This window comes from Rhinolophus sinicus, chromosome 2, assembly GCF_057876585.1.
Source record: "Rhinolophus sinicus isolate RSI-liver-muscle chromosome 2, RSI-T2T, whole genome shotgun sequence".
In the NCBI taxonomy this organism is placed as follows: Eukaryota; Metazoa; Chordata; class Mammalia; order Chiroptera; family Rhinolophidae; genus Rhinolophus; species Rhinolophus sinicus.
This window is the reverse complement of record NC_142502.1, coordinates 152,423,268-152,429,267: the sequence shown is the minus strand read 5'-3', so window position 1 is coordinate 152,429,267 and position 6,000 is coordinate 152,423,268. Positions and strand designations below refer to the sequence as shown.

The window sequence follows — 6,000 nt, the reverse complement described above, 5'->3', positions numbered from 1 at the left end:
GTATAGGTAGTGCATTCACATAGTTTAAAAAACAGAAAGTATAAGAAGGTGTATAGTGAAAAGTCTCCTTGTACTGATACCCAGGTTTTTCAGTTTCCCAACTCTTGTTCTTAGATTTTTAAATATATTACACATACATGCAAATACAAATATAAATTTCTTGCCCTTTTAGCCCAAAGTTTAGCTACCATACGCATTGCTCTGAAACTTGCCTTTTTTATTTAATACAGAGGGTGCCAAAAAAATGTATACACATTTTAAGAAAGGAAAACTGTATTAAAATGGTAGTACTCAATATATACCGATAACAAAAGATGAATACAAGTCACATTTGACTTCTGCAATTACAAGAGGTGTTCAAAGTGGTTACCATCACCATCAGTACCTTCTGATTACGGTGAACTACTGCTTGAGCAACGTTGACCGAAGTGTTCACTTGTATACATTTTTTTGGCACCCTCGCCCCCCACCCCCCGGTATATCTTGTAGCACTTTCCATATCAGTACATAGAGAGTTTGCTCATTTTTAAAATAATTACTCCATTGTGTGGACATACTGGTGTTTATTAACTAGTCCACTGTTAATGTTCATTCTTTTTCTAATGATAAACCTTTTCTTTATAATTTCATAATTACCTTTAATAAGTTTGCATTTTAATGACAAAGGAAACTATTAAAATTATTAATAAGCTACTAAAACTGCATCAAAATTTGCAGATATTAATTACAATTCAGAGGTATTGAATTTTCAATTTCAAGGATTCGACATAAACATAGAATCATAGACGTGTAATATGATAAAATGAATCCCTGCAGAAAGCTGCTACCATGAAGGCAACTCAAGATTCAATGACATAGCATATGACAATATTCTGTGAATCAATCTGTCAGCATTTTTAGAAATAAGACATGCAATGCCTGGGGCGCCAGCCAGCCGGGCTCCCTGTAGAGATGTCAGTGAGGACAGGGCTGCACTGCGTGACATATGTTTCTAAATAGCTCAGAGGGCAAAGCACACTGCTTGGTGTCAGGCATCCTTCCGACATTTCAGTTAGATGTAAATTTAGAGCTGAATCCTTATCAAAATGAGATGTGTACACAGCAATGCTTCCTAAGAGGAGACCTAGGGTAAACACCATGTGTAATTATGAAGATAACTTATTACCATGTGTTTCAGCTATCTATTGCTGTGTAACAAACCACCCCCCAATGAGGTAGCTAAACAACGATGTGTTATTTCTCATGATTCAGTGGGTTGACTCAGCCCGGAAGAGCTTCTGCTCCTTGTTGTGTGCCTGAGATCACTCACCCTGTTGCATTCTGTTGGCAGCGTGGTTGCAGCTGGAATGTCCAAATGGCCCCCAGGGTCGCCTTCCACTTGCCTTTCATTCTTCAGAGGTGTAGCTCCAAGATTAAGCATTCCAAGAGGCCAAGCCCCCGTGGGCAAGTGCTTATTAAGCCTCTGCTTGCACCACACTTGCTAATGTCCCATTGGTCAAAGCAAATCCCATGGTCAAGGCCAGAGCCAAGACATGAATACCAGGAGGTGTGTTTCATTGGGGGCATCAAAGTAACAGACTGAGACATCATGTTTTTCTCTAGTGTTTTGTTTAAAAGTATGGACTTACTTCTCTCTGACAAAGTCTGGTAGTAAGCAAGCAAAACACTGAAATTGTGCCAGAGATCACACAGGTGAAATTTCTCTAGCTTAAAAAAAAAAAAAAAAGTCTCAAAAAATCTTAGAGTACAATTGAGTAACATTGATTATAAAGGTAAAATGTGAACTGTAGCATAACTTTAGAAAGTATCAGCTTATCCAGCTAATGGGAGACGAGCTTTACTATATTGATGGGTCCTTTTTACTGTCCTTGCCCAGGGTTCTTAGGAAGATCTGTTCTGTGGCCCCAGATTTCTCTGCAATTCCTACTGTCTGACTGAAACAGGAGGATGTGAGTGTGGATGGATGGTATGGTACCAACCATCATTGCTACCAAAGGGTTTGAGTCTCACTGATATTAGGTTGGTGTGCAAGCAATCGCGGTTTAAAAGGTTAAAAAAAAAAAAAAATGGCCAAAACTGCAACTATTTTTGCACCAATCTAATAGTAAGTAGACTGAAATGAGAAATGATTCCGTCAAAAGCAAAGCATTCAAATTCAAAAGACAACTCTGTGTAGAGGATAAATAATTCATTAGCTAAGGGATGCTAGCAAGAAAATTGGGATTTTGTAGATAAATTGAACTGTTTAGAAGGGAAAACAAAACAGACCAACCAAATCAACAAACTGACTCTCAGTCAGTTGGGAGCAGGCACATTGGTTGTTAATATGGAAAATTATTTTGACAATTTCAGAAAATTAATGACAGTGGAAAGGATGAATGTTGAAAGAACTGCTTCAACTCTAAGATAATTAACAATATCAAGAAGGAAAGGCAACAGAGGACAGTATTAAAATAAAACCAACATCTGCAAATACAAGTAAATTGAACTTGCTCATCAAGGTCATGTAATTTGGGAAGTAGTGTTTATTTTTATTCTCTTTTTTCCCCTAATAATTAGAGTAAATGCTGAAATAGAAACATGGATTGGGGTATGTAAAAAATCTATTTCAAAGAAGAAATAGGTTGATAAAATGTGGCCTTCTGCATAAATTTGCTTTATGTAATTTTTAGTTGAAGCAAAAACTAGAAAGATTCTAAATAGCAACTAGAATAGAATGATTCATCAATCAAATTAGTTGATTGCATCAACACAGAAAAAAAAAAACCTGAACAATTTGGCATTTTAAGCAATGAGTCAAAGATATTCAAATTATATTATACTGTTTAGCCCTAAAAATATTTTTTCATCTTGCCTGGGATGGCTAATACCAAAGAACCAGGCTTCTTTGGAAAATATAGTGAAGGAAATATTTTGATGAGTCTTCCTAGATGGTGTAGACAAGGCCATTGTGGTGGTTTGAAGGTGATTTCTGATTTATTGTTTATTGAATGCGTAGTTGTGCCAGGCACTGTGCTCAATGCTTTACATACTTATTCTCAGTTAATCATCATCCTGACGTTAACAGATGGGGAAACTGAGGCACAGAGACAGGTGTTAAATCACTTGTTGAGATGCACATGTTTAGTAAATGGTGGAGATAGGATTTGAACCCGGCGATCTGACTGCTGCTCCAATAACCCACTGATTTTGGAGCTGTATTAAAACAAAGGCTGGGATAAATAAACTTGGGAGTTACCATAGCAACCAAAGAAAGGAACCTGAAGAGTTGTTGACATACTGAATATATAATCTGCTACCCCAATTTTCTTGTTTCTACTCAAATCCTTTTTTTCTATTTGTACTTTTACAAACCAAACAAACTATCCAAATAGTCCACCCTTTAAACTAACAGGGGACTAGAAAAATCTAGTCCTGTAGATATCATTTATTTACACTTTTTTTCCCTTATAGATTTAATAAGGAAATAAATTCTGTATTTTCCATTTAATTTAAATAGCACAGGTTGGTCTCACCGGGCACAAGTGAGAGCCCCGCTTTAAAGACACAGTCCTATGTCGCCATCTTGAGGAAGAGACATAAAAATCTCCTTTGTCTTCAGACCATCAATTTTCAGCACCCTCATGATTCAACCAAAGACTATTACGTATGAAGAGCTAAACACAGAATTAAAAAACAAATTAAAAACGAATTCCGTAGGGCACTTTGCAGCAGCCTACTATTTTAAGAAGATCTAAAATCTAGACTACAGTTTAAGGAAAGAAGAGTAGGTATTATGAAAAGTTGAATCTTATATTTTTAAGGAAAATTGGGGTCTTCATCAAGTTCTAATGTATTGAATTATTTGTGTGTGTGTGTGTGTGTGTGTGTGTGTGTGTGTGTGTGTGTAAAATATACCTTTAAGTACAGTCCTTGCTTTCTAAATGTTTGTGTTCAAGGAGGAAAGGACAAACCGCATCTCTTTCTAAGCTTATCTTTGTTGGTGTGGAGCCTCTTTCTGTTCCTTTAGAACATCCTTGGCTCTTTGCTGGCAGCACCTTAGGTCTTTCTCAGTCTCTATCCTCAGCAAGCTGCCCATCATAGGCACTCAGTAAACTCCTGTCAAATGAATGTTTTCCTTCTGGTGTTCCATAACTCAACCTTTGCTGTATAACTGTGAGATAACCTAAAATAAATCAAAAATTCTTGTCAGGCCCAGACAGCTTGTTTTACCGGTGAGTGAAATTTCTCCAAGGCAAATCAGCCTCCAGGATTAAAAAAATAAATGCTCCTTGAGTTTCACAGGGCCTAAAATGCCGTTATGAACAACTCACCTTTTTGAGTGTTACCCTTTAAAAAGGTCCTATTACATTTCATAGGAAAGTTAACATCTTAAGTGCTGTTAAGCTCGCAGTTTCGCTGGGTCAAGGGCAGCTCTAACCCCTGTGTACTACAGAGATTGAGAAAGGTGATTGATCGATTGAGGTATGGGAAGAAAATATTAGAATTTCTGTCTATGGCATCTTTAAAATGTCTTTGTTTTGTATGCATTGCAAGGTACATAATGCATATAGTAGTACGTGTATATAATATATCATTATATGTTTACACATACATCCGAATACTCACTCAAAATTTTTACTATTAATAAGTATGAAGACCACTGGTGAAAACTTGGCTTTGGAGTCAGGCCTAAGCATGAAGTCCAGCTCTGTCATTTACAGGCTGTGAGAACTTAGCCAAATTATTTAATCTCTTTAAGTCTTTATTTCATCTTTCAAAAAATGGGGATTTTCATATTACTTTTGCAAGGTTATGATGAAAATTGAATGAGTTCTCTACAAAGTGCTCTGTCATGGGCCCAGAAAATCTTAATAGTTCCATAAATACAGCTGACTTCAGGGGTGTGTGACCTCTGCAGTCACACAGGGCCCCACCCTCAGGTGTGGTTTAACGCTGTGCTGTCACTGTCTTGAAATTCTTAACAATTTTTGAACAAGGGCCTTGCCTTTTCCTTTTCTCCTTGGTCATGCAAATTATGGAAGGGTAATTCTCGCTGTTGGTCTAGCTAAATTTGCCGTCCAAGTTTTCTTAGTTCAGTTATTGAGTTTCATACTCTGGTCCATATCACGGTTGATGCTTCTTTAGGCCACTGAAGAGAGGAGGAGCAATCTTTCGTTTTTGTTTTTGATTTTTCTTCCCTTGAGATATCATTTCCATAGCATAAACCTTAACATTTGAAAGTGTACTGTTCCGAGGTGAGGCGTGCCATGAGGGCTCTGGCGTCTCTGCTGCCAACCTTGAGTGAGCTGACGACACTCGGGTGTCCTGGCACGGAGCTCCAACTGTAGCTGTGCCCCTGTGTTAGGATGCCGGCACGTACCAACCTGCTCAGTGGAATCCCCAGTAGTAAAGCGAAAGAAATCTCAAGGCTCTCCAGCTCCGTTGACCTTCAGTGTAAGAAAAGCCCCCCTAAGATCCCATATTCTAAGACCATCGGGCTTGCTACAGTGCTGGGTTTGATTGGCGCCTTTCGCATTATCCTACGCTCCCTCCTGCTGGCGGGCTGTATCAGCAAAGGTGGGGTGGCGACGCACTCCTGGCCGTGCCTGTCCTGGAGTTCCTGCCAGGAGTTTACTACGGGGCGCACTGCCTACTATGCATCCAAAGGATCCCAGGGTTCCTCCTATGATGACATTCCAGACTTTGAGGACCAGCACCCACCTCAGCCCTGACAAGAGTCAGGAGGGAGGGATTGAGCCCAACTTTACTACACTGAGCAGAAACTATAGTTAAGGGTTAAGGAATTCAGCAGTTTGCAGATGATTAATGAAACAATGGTCAGGTTCTATGGATCCACCCAAAGATGTTAACTGAGCTTACAATGAGCTAATTAGGACACACTGTTTTTCAGCTCCTGGCTCTGGCAAAAGCTCCTGACAGGTTTTTCCATGAACCTGTATCGTGGAAAAATGACAATGTTAACGGTATGGAAAAGTGGGAAGTGGGAAGTGTTGCTAC

General features: G+C 38.9%; 1 pseudogene; it reads left to right on the top strand.

The window, feature by feature from the left end:
* The first annotated feature begins 5,348 nt into the window (after positions 1 to 5,348).
* On the top strand, positions 5,349 to 5,714 carry LOC109438942 (transmembrane protein 230 pseudogene; annotated as a pseudogene).
* The last annotated feature ends 286 nt before the right edge of the window (positions 5,715 to 6,000 follow it).